Raw genomic sequence first — 18,005 nt, 5'->3', positions numbered from 1 at the left:
GTGGGCTATACGTGTTTGTCGGTCACCTCTCACCTGCCAGTTGTTTTGAACTAGTTTTATCTGGTTTTCCTTGGGAGTCACAAGGGGTTTGGGGCTCCCCGGTGGCGGGTGCTGTGGCCAAAAGAGAGAGCAGGGTCACAGAGTGCCTCATATATGGGGCTGGCCTCGGCCATCTCCTGCACAAACTTCTGGTATGTAGCGATCGGGATTTGATTTCCTGAAGGAGAGGATGATGGAGCTCATCATAAGAGCATAATCATTTTCTCTTCCTTTGGCAGTACGGGCACACGAGGGCCAGCCTGCTTTTGAGGAACAGCATGAGGATGTCGGTGTCGATGCTCAGCAGTGGAAGGAAGCTTCTTTTGGAGGCCAAGAAGATGAAGTGGAGTACTTATTTGTTGTGTTTGATTTTCATTGCGGGGATGGGGAGGGGTGGGACATGGAAAACACGGTCCCAGGCAGGGGAGGTGTCTATGATGTGGGAGGCCGTGAGAGAGATCATGGACGCTGCTGGACAGGCGTTAGAACCCGTTGCTCAGGTTGGACGGACCCGGCAGAACCACTGCACCATCTTAAGTAACGCCTGCTCACATACTGAGATTTTGGTAGTTGCCCCCACATCCCCGTTGGCTTTTCCTCGTCGAGCTTGTATTTTGGCAAGAAGCGTCTCTCGTTAAGCGTTTGGGTCTAAGGGGTGTCCACGAGGCTACGTGGTGCCCATCCCCATGAGATTTTGTGACCATCAAGTGATATTCAGCATCCGTCTTATGCCCGTCTCCTGTAACTACTCTGCAGTTTTCACTTAAGGCTTGATAGCGCAGCGTTAGCTGAGGGTGGCATTTCCCGCGCTGGCCCCGCCACGCCGACGGCGTTTCCCCTGCCGGCCGCTGTCCGTTCCCTGTAACTGTGACTCTTGTCCTGGCAGAACCTTTGCCAAAGCCACCTTTGTGCTCCACAGCAGTCTGTTTTCTGTCTCGAGTATGTTTCTTTTCGGTATCGGCTACCCCAAAGCTGTGTACCGTTGGCTCAGGTCTCTCCGTGAGCTTCTGTGAGTAGAGAGAGCCTTCCTCTGTTTTTATCGATGCGTCTCCTGGGGTGGTTTTTTGTTGTCCTTTACAATTTAGTTTTGTCCCAGCTACTGAGGTGTTAATTTAGCTGCTTCGTACCGTTCCCGATACGCTTGTATATTTCCACGTTTCTTTTCATGTTTTTTGTCCTTTGAGACTGATTCAGTTCTGTTAAGGGACTGAGCGAGAGAGAGCGTTGAGGTGACTCCGAATGGTTGATGGTTTTACAGTAAATGATTTACTTTATAACCAGAGATAATTTTTGAGAAGGGGCTCTTAAAAGATTTCATTCTGCTTTGCCATTCTGCTGGCGTAGATGAGCCCCAGCCTTTCTTCGGGAGGCTCATTCTGCTCCTGGGCTTCTCTGGTACTGTTCCTTGAGTTGGTTGCAGGTTTTGAGCTGTCTAAGCTCTTTGGGTAGGTGTGTTTTGACATTTAGAGAGGGGGAGGTTTCTGGCTGAGGTAAGAGAGCAGTCAAAGTTGAGCAGCAGATATATATTAGGAAGTATACTTGTACGAGCTTTTGTTTTTCCTCGGGTCAGTAAGTTTGTGTTGGATGTTCAGGGGTAGCAAGATGGTCTAATAGTGTGTTTTGGATTGTTTGGTTTTGTGGGAGTGTTATGGTTTTGTCTGGGGTTTTTTTGGTGTTTTGTTTTTGTGTGTGGTAGGTTTTTTGTTTGGTTGGTTTTGCAGGAATTTTATGACTTGGCCGAGGGTAGAAGCGTATATTTTTCCCACCAGTTTTGCCTGTGTGTTGTGCAAGTTGTTGACGTTATCTCTCAATAGGACTGATGCTGAGATGCTACGGTAGGGGTTAGGGTGAGCGTGTTGTACGCGTCTGTATGTGGAGCTCTAGCCTTCCTTCAGAAAGCAGCAGGGACGTAACGCATAGTGTGTGTCGGGGTACGGAACTGCTCGTCGCCTTTCCCGATCGCCCGCAGAGTACCACGTTGTCCCGAGAACCTTTGCAGCTTGCGGCAGGTCCCTCGTAGATTATAAGCATCGGGGCTTCTGTTATTTTGTGGGCCTGTAGAGAGCACGGAGTCTGCGGGAAGCCGGAAGGTGGGAGGTGCTCGCAGAGCGCGGGGCAGAGGTGGGAAGGGCAGCTCCCGAGGAGCGGCTGACAGAGGGGCTTTAGGGGTGCAAATACAGGGCGGGAGCTGTCGGGAAGGAGTGAGGTTCCTTCCCTGACAGTTCAGGAGGAGAGGAGGGGTTTTTGAAGTCTTGGTGCCGGGGGATGGTTGGGAAAGGGGTGTTCAAGTGTTAGCTAATGGTCGCGTTCTGTGTGCAAGCAGCCTCCGGTAGCCCAGTCTCCTTCCCCGTATGTGTCAGCGCGGCCGCTCGAGCGTGCTGTCTGCCGAGAGGTTCTCCACGCGGCTGTTCACGGAGTCGCTCAGGAGTGAGTTACCTACAAAGGGAGAGTGTGTCACTACACCAGCCACGCCCGTTTGCTTCCCGTACTGCTTTTGGTGTTTGCCCTATCGGTGTAATTTTTGTGTGTTGCGTGGTTTGACTTTTTCTTGCACTTTAAGTCATAGGTCTAGGGTTAAGCAGGACAGTCGAGCGAGGCGTGGCAGCAAAGGCGAGCAGATGGCGTCGTGTGCTGTGACGGGGCGGGCTGTGCGGTCACTCGTCTGGGATTTCTGCCTTTGGGGTCTCTGTGTTGCCAAACAAGTCAGTCAAAACGATTTGTTAGTTTGTTTTGCGTGGTGAGCTCTTGCTTTTGGAAAGCAGTGTCTAATATCTGTGTGCCTCTCCGTATTTCCCCAGAAGTGGGCCCGGCATTGAAGGTGACAGTTCCCAGCCATCGGGGACGGACCGAGTATGCGAGCAGGTGCCTGACGCGGCCACTGACCCGGGAGGCACGGATCGGGAGGTGAGGGAGCCGTGTTGGCATGGTAGGGGAAAGGATGAGTCTGGAATGTGGCTGTTGGTGGAGATGCACGGCAGGGAGCCGGACACGGGAGGGAGGGGGCGAACAGAGCATTGTGAGAAGGTAGGTCAGCACGTGACAACGGAGGGGTCGTGCAGTGCGAGCACCTATGTGACTAGTTAACGAAGGGACTCACAAAACTACATGCAAAGCGGGATGTCTGCCCCGAGCTCGTCGGGCAAGGTGAGCGATGAACAGGAAACTGTAGCAGCGGTTATTTTTGAGGTGTGGAATTGTTTGTGAGCGGGCGGCCGCTTCCAGGCGCAGCGGTCACCTTGTCTCTCTGGTTCTCTAGGCGCCGTAGGTGGCGGCGGCCACGACATCCAGCCTCATTAGAGCGTGGGCGAGCGGAAGTTCACGGCGCTTCCGAGGAGGCTGTCGTTGCGGAAGTGGCCGGCGTTGAGTGGTGCGACGCTGAGTGATGGCACCGCACGTTTGGAGATGAAGAGTGTCCGTGTGACCGCAGCCCCATCCTACGTAGCCTGTGTGGCCTTTTTAAAGGATGGCTTTTGAGCCCCCGGATTTGGAAGCGAAGCTGAGGGGCCGATGCGGTCTTTGTGCAGGTGGCCGGTCGGTTGCGGGAAGCGCAGGGGGGGCAGGCAGGGGTTGTCAAATCAGTGGAGGGGACCGTTCAGAGACCGGACACGTTTGGGCCGAGAGAGGTTGTGTTGTCCTTTCTGCAAAACAGAAGCATCTGCCAGGCAGGGGAGTTCCTGCCTGTGCTTGTGCTGTTGTGTGGATTTTGTAGTCTGTCTTTGTTCCTTCCTGTACTCGGGTCTCGATGTGTCTGTTCTCCGTGCTGAGCAGGCACCTAGGTAGCAATATTGAGGGTTTTGCAAGCCCTGGCTCATCGGCATAATGGTAACCGAGAGCTTCCTTTCTCGCATTTTAAGTCTACTGCATAGATTTGTCTTGTGTCTTAAATATTAGACCTTTATAGAAGGTCATCTTTTTGCGGCGGTGATTAAGGCGGCCTCAGTACTGCTGCTGAAGAGCAGTCTGAATACGCAGGGCCCTTTTCTGGGACCTGTTCCCTGCACCTGAACGTTCTGAGGTCTTTAAGAGCGGCTCGTCGCTCGTGCATCGTCCTAGTTGTGGGTATATGGTTTTTTCGCAGGTGATGATGGTACGTGACATCTCCGCGGATGCTATAGCTGCTTCCTCGCTGCCCTGCAGATCTTCTCGCCCGGTGGCATCTCTGGGCCGGAAGTCCGTGGTCTCGGTGAGAATTTTCTGAGGTGCCGCGATCACGTCGCTTGTAGTATTTGTGAGCAGTGTCGGTCCGTGCACGTCGATGCCTGTGTCAGAGCTGCTCCTCCGCCTGGGGGTGTAGCAATGGTAGAGCGGGGGAAAGAACAGCAATAAGAGTATATGGTTAACGTTAATGTGCGTAGACTGTTTTGGCAACGCCCGTACAACCCTCGTTGGAGCGAGTGGCCGTTGGCAGCGGGCGAGGACGGTAATTTCCGGGGCGTTTTGTGGGTGCCGAGGGGATGACCGTAGCCGTCTGGGAGAGGCAGCTAGAGTGCTAGCTGAGCAGAGGGCATCTCTCAGCTGTTCAAGCTTGTACGTGCGTGGGGCTTAACATTTGATTGAAGGTATTTCCTTTAATGGCATGCAGTAGTTGGGCTCTAGATGGTATTCCTACGTGGAAGCAAGACCTGTGGAATGGTTAAGCTGTTGCTGTGCGTCCAGGTGACTTGTTCTATCATGCTGTTCTTGCAGAGGATGAAGATGGAGCTGTGCAGGGTGATAGAGCAGAGCTGAGTAGAGCACACTAAGGCGGCGGGTCCGTGTGCAGGATTAAAGGGAAGATGCGACTGAAGGCTATTTGAGGAGCATTTCAGGTGAGCTGGGTCGCAGTGAGGAGGCTCATGGGGCTGGTGACTTTGTTCTCTTTGCTCTCAGGAGCACAGCGCTATCCCTAGGGGCTGGCAAGGTTCTAATTGTGGGGCTGGCGCCCATCGGGTGCCTCATTTTTTGCGTTACAGTTTAAAGTGTGGGTCACTCTGGTGTTTGAGGAGTTTCTGGGCAGTTGTCTGCGGCGTCGTTCCCAGATGCATGAACAGCTCTGCTCTGTTGCTGTCCATTTTCAGGGAGCGTGATTTCTTTCCTGCATCCTTACAGTCTTAGGTCTTGTAGCTGGGCTTCTTGTGCCTCCTCCCTCTCAGTTTTGAGAGGAACTTCTTGTCACGGGCCCTGACGCTCTTCTAATCTTTTTGGATCGCGTTAGGGCCTCCTTGCGTCACTGTCAGGGTTCCGCAGGTCTTGTTGCTGGACGAGCTCTTCCGTCCAGTTGTCTCTCTGTTTGCCGAGAGCGTTCTCTCGTCTCGGAGGCGCGCAGTTTGTAGCGTTTCTCATAGCGTTGGTGTGTGCGTTTGAGTTTGTCTCGGACCGCCTTGCTGGCCCTGTAGAGTCGGGTAGGTGGCACAGCGATGAGAGGTTAGGGTTCATCTGTTGCTGTGCCAAGGCTGTTGGGGGAAAGGTTGTACCGTCATCTCGGATTGAGTGGCCCTCCTCAGCGGGCGAGGACCGTAATCACGGTGACATTTTGTGGGCTCGGAGGCCGTGACCGTAGCTGTCTGGGAGAGGCGGCTAGAGTTCAGCTGAGCAGATTACCTCTGCAGGGTGTTCAAGCTTGTACGTGCGTAGGGCTTCATGTTTGATGTCATATGTTTGTTTTGATGGCAGGTTATAGTCGGTCTTCAGGAACCGTTAAGGTACTGCTGTGCAACCAGGCGACTTGTTTGGTATTGGTTTTGGAGATGCCGAGGGACGAGTCGTGCAGGGCGACGGAGGGGAACTGAGGGGACCGATGTAAGCGGGTGAGGTGGTGCGTGGTGTATATAGAGGGAAGATGTGACCGATGGCTCTATGACTCCGTTGCTCCTTGCGTTTGTCTTTTGGTTTGGGTTTGAAGTAGCGTAGCAATGAGCAAAGGAGGCAAGTCGAGCAAGGCGAGTGGTGATTGGTGGGCTGAAGTAGCAGCTCTTTTCTGAGGTGTTGTGTTGCTGGGGAAGTTACAAGCAATGCGTGTTGTTTGGGTGTTACGGACGGCGGGCGAGCTGGACACGGCACCTGGAAGTGGCGTAGGCTGGGAGGGAGGCTGTCGAGGGAAAGGGGTGCGAGACGGGGATCGGTGCGGGCAGGCTGTGGCATCGGGCAGCATCTCGGGAGGTGCCTTTTCGCTTGGCTTTTTGCAGGTGCCGCTGGCAGGCTCGGAGCGGTGCTGCCGCGTGCCTATGAGAGGTCTGAGAAGGTGGGGCAGCGGCCAGCATCTGAGACCAGAGAATGCTGTGGTCCGTCGTCGAGCTCTTCAGTTTTGTAGGTAACACGTGGGCCGTCTTTGGAACGGCGTATGAGCATTAGAAGCGAGCTGGGTAGTAATGAGGAAGTCACGGGGCGGTGATTTCTCACGAGCGTAACGGTAGTTTACTGTGTGTTGATACATTTGGTGCCACAAGCGATGACGGAAGCGGGGTGTGATGCTGGAACCTGTGCAGAGCAGGTGAGCCGATGGGCATGTTCCTTTTGATGAGGGGGGTGCTCTGGAAGAGAGCTGTGTTGACCCGTGTGATACTTATTGCTGGCTCTGGTGTTTTTTGGGGTGTTTTTTTTTGTTGGTTTTTTTTTTCACGTGATGAAGAGGCACCTGGCCACTGCGAGAATATCCTGGTTAGCTGGTGTGTTTCTTGTTGTGAAAGGATTCATAATCTGGCCCATCTGAAAGCCCCACAGTGTGACTTTTGTTAGGAAGAGATCTTGAAAAATTGAGATATTTCTTATTCAGTGAGGTTGCATTCTATGAACTTGCCATCAGAGTGCATCTTAGAGACAATGTCTTTGTCAGTAGAACTCATCAGCACAAGACTTGCGAAGTACTGCTTTTTTTTCTAAGATGAAAAAATCAATGGTCCTTGCGGAGATCCAAGCACAGCACATACTCCAAATGTTGATGGCATTGGTAGTGCTTGGGTTCTCAGTTGTAACAGTCGAGATCCCATAAAAATACGGTTCCCCTGCATGCTTCGGTACAGCCAAACGCATTAGCATATCTGCCGGTCCTTCTTGGTAGCCCCATGTATTGCAACACTGGGGATTTGATTTGCGTGGGTTTTTGTTGTGGTATTTTTTTTCCCCAAAAGAATTAAAACCGTATCGGGGATCTCTTAACTCACCGATTCTTCTGTCATAAATGAAAGTTTAAAAAAAGCTAACAGCGTCTGATTTACGACGTGACTTGCGCTGTTTCAGCTGTAACTGCCGAGCAGATGTAGCGTACGATTTGTTAGGTGTAATTAAGCAGGTAGGTATTTGTTGTAAATATTTAACGAGGGGCGACTGAATGTTGGGGTGGGGGCGGTTTTTTCCTGCCGGTATTTTGAGGGAGCGCTCTTAAGTATTTTATTTCAGTCTCGCTTTGGATGCGCGTTTCCCTGGCAGTTCAGCAGCATCTCTCGGGCGGGGCAGCTGGGCGGACGTCCCTCCCGACTCCATAACACGCCAAAACCCCCCAGTCACGTTGCTGCTGTGTATTTTGGAGATAGATAATCTTATGGCGGGTGTGAACGGCTGTGTGAGTTAAATGAACGCAGAAGGAAAATGGAAAGCTTTCAGAGCCTAGACGCTCATATTGGATGTGCGTAAACACGCGCCCGCCTTCTCAGCACAAAGTGCATTACTGAGATTTATTCTTAATTTTTTACGTTACTCTTTCAAGTTTGACGCTTCGCTTCAGGCTTCATGGAGCCAGGCAGCAAGACGTGCGGCGGCAGGGCGAGGGCTGTAGCTGCTGCGGCGGATCTGTAAGCGGAGGTTCCGGTTACGGTACAACTTTGCCCCGCAGCCTCACGGGGTTATCTCCCCGCAGCTGTGCCGTAAGGAAGGGATGAGACGTTTTCCAGCACCAGCCAGAGCGTTCAGTGTTACGCGAAGAATCTGTTCAAAATGGTATCGGTTAGTCTTAATACCGTTTTCAAGTGTTCCAGTCCCTCTAGCTTTTAAAGGAGGTGTTGTGTTTTGACGTGACCCGTTTGCCCAGAATCTTGCTGCGGCTCAATTTCCTTCCTATCCCTTGTGCTGACTGAGTTCCTCCATTTTCTTCTGTGCTATTTTATTCACGTGCTGAAATATAGTTTGGGATTTCTGTTTTTCAGATGTCTTCTCAGTGTCTCGTGATGCTCAAGAGATGCCCCCCGGCCCGGGTTTGCCTGCCGGTCGTTAAGCGTGGTGAAGGTAAGGGGCCATCCCTCTGCCTGGGGGCTCCCGGCTCTGTCTCCAGCGGGTGCCCCGCAGGTGCGGCCGCGAGGGCTGCCTGGTGGGGAGAGTCGGGGCCCCCAGGGGCCGGGGCTGTTTGTCGCCCCGGGGAGCCCGTCCCAGCGCGGGAACATGGCCGAGCAGAGCCCGAGAGAGACGTGACACCGTCCTCTGGCACGCTCCCGCTCCGCCGTGGGGCGGCCGCTAGCCTGCGGACAGGGGCTGGGGGGGCTGCAGCTGTTTGGGGGGCTGCCCCACCTTTTAGATTTTAGCAGAGCTCCCCCTTTTCTGGGGGGTGGGGTGTGTGTGTGTGTGTGTACCTTTGTAAATGGCACTATTAAAGTAATGAGCTGCAGGTTGGAGTAGATTCCCTTGTTTAGTGCCCTTCTTGGGGGTGAATAAAATTGGGGGGGGGGGGGGGGGGGGGCGGTGTGATGATGTCATGCGGGGCGCCCCGGTGTCACTGGGGGAGCTGATAATGCGTCAGAGGAACAGGTGAGTGGGGGCGTCATGTAGGGGTTCCCCCCCAAAAAGGGGGGTTGCAGCCCCAAAATGCCTGAAAATTGAGGGGGGCTATTACAAAAACCTCTTATTTTATATATATTGACATGTCATATTAATTGATAGATGTATAAAGGGATTTTAAAATAAGAACTTCTCTCTCCTATATTATATAACGGATTTCAGGATACAAAAATTCTACATTGAGATACAGGGTTTTAAACCACAAAAGTAACTCGACTGTCTAAATATCTAAATTAAAAAATAAAGGAGTTTAAAATGAAGAAAAAGGATAGATGAAGGAATTCAAAGCAGAAGAAAGTCTGACTAGAGCGAGCATCTACGCTTAGTGTGTGTTACATAGTCTAAGCAGATGTGTAATCTAAATAGAGGTTATATAGAGTGAAATAAGCCTAGGTATAACTGTAAGTAGATGTCTAAATAGAGAAGTCGAAAAAGATTGAAGTGTCAAAGGGTAAGTAAGCAGATAGCTAGCCTAAATAGGTGGTTTATATACGTGTTAATATGGAAGTCTGAACAGGTATGTGTAAATAGATATTCTGTGTAAGTGTAAATAGCCTAAGTAGGTGTAAGTGTAAATTTAATAGCTAAGTCTAAACAGGTGTTGTATGTAAATGTAAAATAGATAGTATATATAAAATATAGATGTACTCTGTAAGGATGTGTAAGTAGACACACAAGTGCAAATGTCTATGCTATATAAGGTTTTAAAATGCAAAGAAACCATGTTGACAGAGATGTTTATAGAGAGGATTTAAAAATTGGACACACACCCCACCCCCACCCCCCAATCAACTGAAGACACAAAAGCGCTTTCAAATGCTGCCCCTTTCCCGTTCTCCTTCTCCCATCCCGATTTGGGGCCGATTCCCCCAGATGGGGACTTCCCCCTCTGGGGCTGCGCAGGCAGCCTGGGAGCTGCTGCCAGGGCAGACAAACACCCCAAAGCCCCCAAGTCTGGGTCTGCAATGGGGGGTGAAAAACCCCAAACAGGCAAAACACCCAAACAGGTTTGGGGGAAAGAAAACAATTGGGGGCTCCTGGGAAAGCCCACTCCTGCTGGGTTTGTGCAGCTGGAAAGGAAGGGGGGGGGAAAAAAAGCGGTGGGGGGTTGGATGGGTTGGAACCCCACTAACCATTCTCATGCACAAAACCAGGAGCAAAAATCACCGATTTCTTTGTTGTGGAAAGGGCCAAAGAGACCCAGAAGTGAACCGTTTGGAAAAGCAATCCCAACTTTGTTCCTTTGGCTTTTTTTGCTTTTCCATAAGGTAAAACCCCCAAAACCCCCAACAACAAAAAAAGCCAAGCCATCCAAACAGAAATCAGCACCACCAAACGACCGCCCCAAAAACCCCAAATTGGGGAAAATTTGGGGTGAAACAGCAGCAGTTTGAGGGGCATTGCTGGGGCTTATCCGGAATGGATTCTCCGGAGTGGGTCGGTTATCTGGAGCGGATCATCTGCTGCAGGTGAGCCCAGGTGAGTTGCCCGTTGTGGATTATCCTGGGGGGACCCCCCTGGTGTCAGTCATCCCCATGCATGTTCCCCATGGCGTGTCTGCCCAGACATGCCCCTGTCCGGCAGTGTCCGCCTCCTCCCCCGCCCTCCCTCTGCGTGTGTCTGTGCCCTCCCAGACGCTGTCCCCTGAGATGGCCCCCCTGCATGACTTTTTTTCCCCGGTGACATTCCTCCCCCCCGCTTCCCCTGGCCTCCTGTTCTGTGCTCGCTGAAGCCTCGTGCTTACGCAGGATGAGCAGTGGCGAGGCGAGGCGCTGCCAAGCCAACGAAGCCCAAGGCTCAGCAGCGCACAACTCCTTTGCAGGGCAGCCGCTGGCATCTGGTCTGCCTGGCTGCCCTGTGCCCCGACGCACAGCTGCCCCCCTCACCCCGGGCAGCCTGCCTTCAGAAGGGCAGCTGTGTTCCCCTGATGGATTTTCTTCTTTAACCCTCCAGGACGTGTTGACTTGCTGCTCTCCCTGTCACAGCCCTGATGCCGCAGGCCTACAGCAACTGATGGGGCTTACTCCGGGGGGGTGTGGGGGTGGGAAAGGGGACCTTTTTCCCCAGGTGGTTTGTGCTGCTTCTCCTCCCTCGGGCGTGGGGTGGGGGCGAGTGGGGCAGGCGGGAGGACAGTGCGCATGCGCAGTGGCGCCTTTGCTGCTCTCTGCTGCCACCGTGCGACCAAACCGCGGTACTGCAGGCGGGCAGCCGCGCATGCGCAGTGGCGCCCTTTTCTGCTCTCTACCGCCACCGTGCGACCAAACAGCGGTACTGCAGGCGGGCAGCCGCGCATGCGCAGTGGCGCCCTTTTCTGCTCTCTACCGCCACCGTGCGACCAAGGCGCGGTACTGCAGGCGGGCAGCCGCGCATGCGCAGTGGCGCCTTTTTCTGCTATCTGCCGCCACCGTGCGGCCAAACCGCGGTACTGCAGGCGGGCAGCCGCGCATGCGCACTGGCCACCTGTTGTTTTCTGCGCGCTGCTTTCACCGAGCGACCGAACCCCGGGACTGCAGGCGGGAGCTCCGCTACCCTGGTAGAGATTTCCACCCGCCCCTTATCCGTTCGCGGCAGTCACCGGTCGATCAAAACCGGGTACGGCAGACGGGAAGCCGCCCGTTCCCGAGGGTGAAGTTTTCCTCTGGCCGCTGCTGTTGCCGTGCAAGCAGATGCTGGTACTGCAGGCGGGCGGCCGCGCATGCGCAGTGGCGCCCTTTTCTGCTCTCTGCCGCCACCGTGCGGCCAAACCGCGGTACTGCAGGCGGGCAGCCGCGCATGCGCAGTGGCGCCCTTTTCTGCTCTCTGCCGCCACCGTGCGGCCAAACCGCGGTACTGCAGGCGGGCAGCCGCGCATGCGCAGTGGCGCCCTTTTCTGCTCTCTGCCGCCACCGTGCGGCCAAACCGCGGTACTGCAGGCGGGCAGCCGCGCATGCGCAGTGGCGCCCTTTTCTGCTCTCTGCCGCCACCGTGCGGCCAAACAGCGGTACTGCAGGCGGGCAGCCGCGCATGCGCAGTGACGCCCTTTTCTGCTCTCTACCGCCACCGTGCGACCAAACAGCGGTACTGCAGGCGGGCAGCCGCGCATGCGCAGTGGCGCCCTTTTCTGCTCTCTACCGCCACCGTGCGACCAAGGCCCGGTACTGCAGGCGGGCGGCCGCGCATGCGCAGTGGCGCCATTTTAGCTCTCTACCGCCACCGTGCGACCAAGGCGCGGTACTGCTGGCGGGGAGCCGCGCATGCGCAGTGGCGCCATTTTAGCTCTCTACCGCCACCGTGCGACCAAGGCGCGGTACTGCAGGCGGGCAGCCGCGCATGCGCAGTGGCGCCCTTTTCTGCTCTCTACCGCCACCGTGCGACCAAGGCGCGGTACTGCAGGCGGGCAGCCGCGCATGCGCGGTGGCGCCCTTTTCTGCTCTCTGCCGCCACCGTGCGACCAAACCGCGGTACTGCAGCCAGCAGCCGTGCACGGGCTGGAGCGACACTTCGCCGCGCTCACTTCTCCACGCCACTTAGTGACACCCCCCCCGCGCTACCTGGTGACGGCACCGTGGGGGCTGGAGCCGTGTACCACAGCCCTTAGCGACAGGTGTTGACCCCTTGCGATAGCCCGGTGAGGGTGGTGCTGATACTCCTCGCCACGCTCTTAGCAACGGGCCCCGCCCCCGGCGATGGGCGGGCAGGCGGTCTGATGGCTGACGCACCTGGCCCCACCCACCTTAGCGACAGGCCCCGCCCCCTGGCAACGGCCCGGGGGGCGGTGCCGGCTCTCTCCCCTTAGCGACAGGCCCAGCCCCCTGGCAACGGCCCGGGGGGCGGTGCCGGCTCTCTCCCCTTAGCGACAGGCCCCACCTCCTGGCAACGGCCCGGGGGGCGGTGCCGGCTCTCTCCCCTTAGCGACAGGCCCCACCTCCTGGCAACGGCCCGGGGGGCGGTGCCGGCTCTCTCCCCTTAGTGACAGGCCCCGCCCCCTGGCAACGGCCCGGGGGGCGGTGCCGGCTCTCTCCCCTTAGCGACAGGCCCCGCCCCCTGGCAACGGCCCGGGGGGCGGTGCCGGCTCTCTCCCCTTAGCGACAGGCCCAGCCCCCTGGCAACGGCCCGGGGGGCGGTGCCGGCTCTCTCCCCTTAGCGACAGGCCCCGCCCCCTGGCAACGGCCCGGGGGGCGGTGCCGGCTCTCTCCCCTTAGCGACAGGCCCCGCCCCCTGGCAACGGCCCGGGGGGCGGTGCCGGCTCTCTCCCCTTAGCGACAGGCCCCGCCCCCTGGCAACGGCCCGGGGGGGCGGTGCCGGCTCTGTCCCCTTAGCGACAGGCCCCGCCCCCTGGCAACGGCCCGGGGGGGCGGTGCCGGCTCTGTCCCCTTAGCGACAGGCCCCGCCCCCTGGCAACGGCCCGGGGGGCGGTGCCGGCTCTCTCCCCTTAGCGACAGGCCCCGCCCCCTGGCAACGGCCCGGGGGGCGGTGCCGGCTCTCTCCCCTTAGCGACAGGCCCCACCTCCTGGCAACGGCCCGGGGGGCGGTGCCGGCTCTCTCCCCTTAGCGACAGGCCCCGCCCCCTGGCAACGGCCCGGGGGGCGGTGCCGGCTCTCTCCCCTTAGCGACAGGCCCCGCCCCCTGGCAACGGCCCGGGGGGCGGTGCCGGCTCTCTCCCCTTAGCGACAGGCCCAGCCCCCTGGCAACGGCCCGGGGGGCGGTGCCGGCTCTCTCCCCTTAGCGACAGGCCCCGCCCCCTGGCAACGGCCCGGGGGGCGGTGCCGGCTCTCTCCCCTTAGCGACAGGCCCCGCCCCCTGGCAACGGCCCGGGGGGCGGTGCCGGCTCTCTCCCCTTAGCGACAGGCCCCGCCCCCTGGCAACGGCCCGGGGGGCGGTGCCGGCTCTCTCCCCTTAGCGACAGGCCCCGCCCCCTGGCAACGGCCCGGGGGGGCGGTGCCGGCTCTCTCCCCTTAGCGACAGGCCCCGCCCCCTGGCAACGGCCCGGGGGGCGGTGCCGGCTCTCTCCCCTTAGCGACAGGCCCCGCCCCCTGGCAACGGCCCGGGGGGCGGTGCCGGCTCTCTCCCCTTAGCGACAGGCCCCGCCCCCTGGCAACGGCCCGGGGGGCGGTGCCGGCTCTCTCCCCTTAGCGACAGGCCCCGCCCCCTGGCAACGGCCCGGGGGGCGGTGCCGGCTCTATCCCCTTAGCGACAGGCCCCGCCCCCTGGCAACGGCCCGGGGGGCGGTGCCGGCTCTCTCCCCTTAGCGACAGGCCCCGCCCCCTGGCAACGGCCCGGGGGGCGGTGCCGGCTCTCTCCCCTTAGCGACAGGCCCAGCCCCCTGGCAACGGCCCGGGGGGCGGTGCCGTCTCTCTCCCCTTAGCGACAGGCCCCGCCCCCTGGCAACGGCCCGGGGGGCGGTGCCGGCTCTCTCCCCTTAGCGACAGGCCCCGCCCCCTGGCAACGGCCCGGGGGGCGGTGCCGGCTCTCTCCCCTTAGCGACAGGCCCCGCCCCCTGGCAACGGCCCGGGGGGCGGTGCCGGCTCTCTCCCCTTAGCGACAGGCCCCGCCCCCTGGCAACGGCCCGGTGGGCGGTGCCGGCTCTCTCCCCTTAGCGACAGGCCCAGCCCCCTGGCAACGGCCCGGGGGGCGGTGCCGGCTCTCTCCCCTTAGCGACAGGCCCCACCCCCTGGCAACGGCCCGGGGGGCGGTGCCGGCTCTCTCCCCTTAGCGACAGGCCCCACCCCCTGGCAACGGCCCGGGGGGCGGTGCCGGCTCTCTCCCCTTAGCGACAGGCCCCACCCCCTGGCAACGGCCCGGGGGGCGGTGCCGGCTCTCTCCCCTTAGCGACAGGCCCCGCCCCCTGGCAACGGCCCGAGCCTGTGTTTGCTCCGCTCGGGGGGGGGCTCGGTTTGGGTGTTTTCTCTCCCCCCCCCCTCCCGCGCCGGGAACTCCAGGCGGCTCCCGTACGGCTCCCGGGGCCTTCCCCCCTCGGGGGGCTCGGCCCGCCCCTTTCGCGGGGCGCTGTGGGAAGGGCGGGGGCGGGGCCCGGGGGTCGAAGAGCCCCAGCCGGGGCTCGGGCAGCTCTCGCTGCCCCCGGGCTCCTCTGGCGCCGGGGCTCCCGTGTTCCCTCGGGCGGTCGCAGCTCTGGGGCTGTCTCAGCCCCCCGGGCAGGCGTGCTCTGGCGCTTAGAGAAGCGGAGGCGTTGCCTGAGGTAAGGCTTCCAGAGCTTGGCGCTCTTTGGCAGCAGCTGTACTAGAAAGGTCCCTTGTGGCCTGCTTTGCTTTTTTTCTCCCGGGATGCTGTTTTGGGCGCTGAGGGGGCGGTGAGGCGGTTTAGTGGTATGGTGTTCTGTTTGGGGTTTGGTTTTTGCTTTGCTGGTTTTCTTCCCCCTTGTGAGATCATTTTATTCGTTTATCATTTCACATTATCATTTACCCCGCGCCATTTCCGTCCCCTCTGGGCAGCAGCGGATCCGCCGCTCGAGGGCGAGGAGCTGGGCCGACAACGGGCCGCTGCAGACTCTGGTCAGGGTACGAGGCTGCTCCCTGGGGAGCCGGCGCAGGGGGCGCGGAGGTACGCGCGGGCACTTGTCGGTGCCCCTGACCAGTGAAGGGGAGGTTAAATTGTAGGAGTGCAAATAAACACATATTATTTAGGGAGGAGTCGTGACTCAATTTAATCGCAGCTATTACTGAACAAACCAGGCAGTCATTATTCCTAATCTGTAATTAAAAAAAATATAAAGGCAGCCCTTTTTTATGCCATAAATAGAGTTGCGAGTCATTAATAGCTCAATCTAAATGCAGCCGTTATTAAATCAACTGCAGGCATTAATGACTCCTGATCAGAAACAAAATAAGGAAATTTTAGAATCTAGAATGAAAATCGACCCGGAAAGCTAAATTGGGAGCGGGTAGTACTGAAATTGTAACAGGGCTGTTAGAAAGTTCGGAGGCAGCGACAGCTCCTGCTTCCAACCCAAGCAGTAAACGAAGCTTTAGGTTCTTAAATGAAGAGAAATAAAGGTGAGCTGTTAAACAGTGGCTGGGGTCAAGCGTAGCTATTAAGAAAATTTGCAGGTACGGGTGATTCCTGACCAGAACTAACAATTCCAGAAGATTTAGATTTAAAAACTACAGAGCTAATGGAGTGCCACAACCGCCCGGATGTAACCGCAGCCGCTTTGGGGGAATGCCCCAGCCCCCCCCGCCACCGCTATTAATTACTGCCAAGGAGAGCGAGAGTGAAAGTAGAAGCGGTGCATGTGAAACGCGAGCAGTACGCTTTTCCTAAGTCATCCCTTCGTGTCAGGAGAGGAAAGCAAATGGAAAGAAGATGTTTGCAGGGGGTCTGTGCTGGGTTACCTGCGCGTCTCTTCCGTGCATCCTTGAGGAGACATTTAGCTCCTGTTGGGCGCTCGCAGGTGGGGACAGGGCGAGCTGGAGGCAGGATCGGTGCCGGCACTGGTAAAGGGACGGGCGACGAGCTGAGAGAAGAGGGGGCAAGGGCTGAAAAAGGGTCTCCAGTTCTGCAGGGAAGGCAGCGGGATGTGACTCGGCAACCGCTCTGACGAGTGCAGGGTCATTCGCTGCGATGAAGTCGGGGTCTGTGGCTGGCCCGGAGAGGCAGCAGAAATCCCAAACTCTTTGCGGGGGTACCGGCCAGATTAGGGCAACACCTGAACAGTAAAACCATTTAGGGGAAGCAGAGCTGGGCTGCACCGCGTGGCCAACCTCCCTCTTCTCCGTGAGTCCCAAAGGGGCAGCTCCAAGAATGTGCTGAGAATTAATGTCTTGCGCTAAAAATGAGACGCAAGTAGCACCCACCCGTGAATTTTATTTTCTCTCTCGCTCTGCGGCTCCTGCCTGCTTGTCTCTCCTCAGTGCGCACCTGCACCTGTGCTCGGATGGGGCAGCTGAGGGAAGGTGCTGCCATCTCCCCAGCCCCGGCGGACCGCCCCTCAGCTGTGTCCTCTGTCAGGGAGCGTCGTCATCTCTCCTGCCCCCCAGAGCGGGTCCTGTAGTGGCAGACGCGCGGGCTTTTCCCTGCACGCGCATACGGGAAGGGAAGGGAAGGGAAGCACAGTGAGAGCTGGGCTTGTCAAAGCGTAATGGGGGTGGTGGGAAGCGTAGCTAGAACCGGAGAGCTACAGCGCAAAAGCGAAGCGGACGGGACACAAAAGTAAAATGGTGCACAGGAATGCTGAGGAGAGAACTCCCGCAGCACGCAGGAAATCAGTGTCAGAATCTATTTTCTTCTGACTGCCGAATTAAAAATAATGGCACGCTTTGCAACGCCAAGCTCGCTCTAATCGTCTGAACTGTTTCTTTCCAGCCCCCCACCGCCCCCAGCACACCGTTCAGCCTCCTCAGCCTGAAATGCCTTGTTTTCCTGCTTTTTTTTTTTTTTTTTTTTTAATGACAGGGCAACTTCTGTTCCCGAGGTGGTGCCTACAGTACAGCTATCTCTTCGAAGGCAGTTTGGTTTAGGTCAGAGAATGTTTAGCCTGGACTGAATCAGCCTCTGTTTCTATTTCTGGAAATCGTCGGTCCTGTGCATCAAGCCCGGAAAAAAGGAAATATGAACCAAAGGACCTGGGGCCTGCAGGGCTAGGAAAATATTTGAGAAGAGGTTCAGCGGGGAAATGACTGTTTGTCTGTGGGGCGTCCAGGCAAGCAACCCAGCTGCTAGAAAGCGGCGCTGTCCCCAGGATGGCCTCGGCGGTCCCGTCGGAGTCGGGGGAACAAGGACAAGGCAGGGTGAAGCATCTGGCCTGCCGTGTGGACCGTGACTGTACAAAGCACGTGTGATGCACTGCAAGTTTACCTGTTTAAACTGTGAGTTAAAGAAGGTGTGCAGTTGCTTTGTAAACAGCCGACGCTCTAAAGCTACACCCATCTAATTGCTAGCTGTATTAAATCTATCGTATTGCTGTTTCTGCATTAAAAAAGAAAAAACCAACACACCTATGTAAGCACGTCTAAGTACAATGGAAAACCACTGTTTAACGCGTGGCATGTGCGGGTGGTTTTTTTGGGGCGGGGGGGTGGGGTGTATGACAAAAACCTGCGAGAGACACACGCACACACGCACATGTCATGTTTAGCGCTCACCTAAACCCAAAAAAGAAAATCCACTCTTTATTTTGCAGCATTAGCATTAGCTTCCAGCGCACAGCCTGAGCGCGCACCTCTGCTCTCACCGTCTGCTCCCTCTTCAACCGTGCGTGGCTGTCATCAGCTTGCACAGGCTTGGCTCGT

The 18,005-nt window shown here is 57.3% G+C and overlaps 2 long non-coding RNA genes across 3 annotated transcripts; both read left to right on the top strand.

Moving 5' to 3' along the window:
• The first annotated feature begins 233 nt into the window (after nt 1-233).
• On the top strand, nt 234-3,582 carry LOC135317815 (uncharacterized). The gene is made up of 3 exons (XR_010376459.1): nt 234-387; nt 2,838-3,183; nt 3,296-3,582. It is a non-coding gene; the product is annotated as an uncharacterized LOC135317815 (long non-coding RNA).
• Nucleotides 3,583-14,542: 10,960 nt separating this feature from the next.
• Nucleotides 14,543-17,753, top strand: LOC135317773 (uncharacterized). Of its 2 annotated transcripts, XR_010376450.1 has the most exons (3): nt 14,543-14,956; nt 15,210-15,318; nt 17,170-17,753. It is a non-coding gene; the product is annotated as an uncharacterized LOC135317773 (long non-coding RNA). The 2 variants fall into 2 exon arrangements; XR_010376449.1 differs by lacking the exon at nt 14,543-14,956 and having other exon boundaries at nt 14,999-15,318.
• The last annotated feature ends 252 nt before the right edge of the window (nt 17,754-18,005 follow it).

This window comes from Phalacrocorax carbo, chromosome 27, assembly GCF_963921805.1.
Source record: "Phalacrocorax carbo chromosome 27, bPhaCar2.1, whole genome shotgun sequence".
NCBI lineage: Eukaryota > Metazoa > Chordata > Aves > Suliformes > Phalacrocoracidae > Phalacrocorax > Phalacrocorax carbo.
Note: the sequence above shows the minus strand (reverse complement) of the source record. Positions and strands in the feature narration are given on the sequence as shown.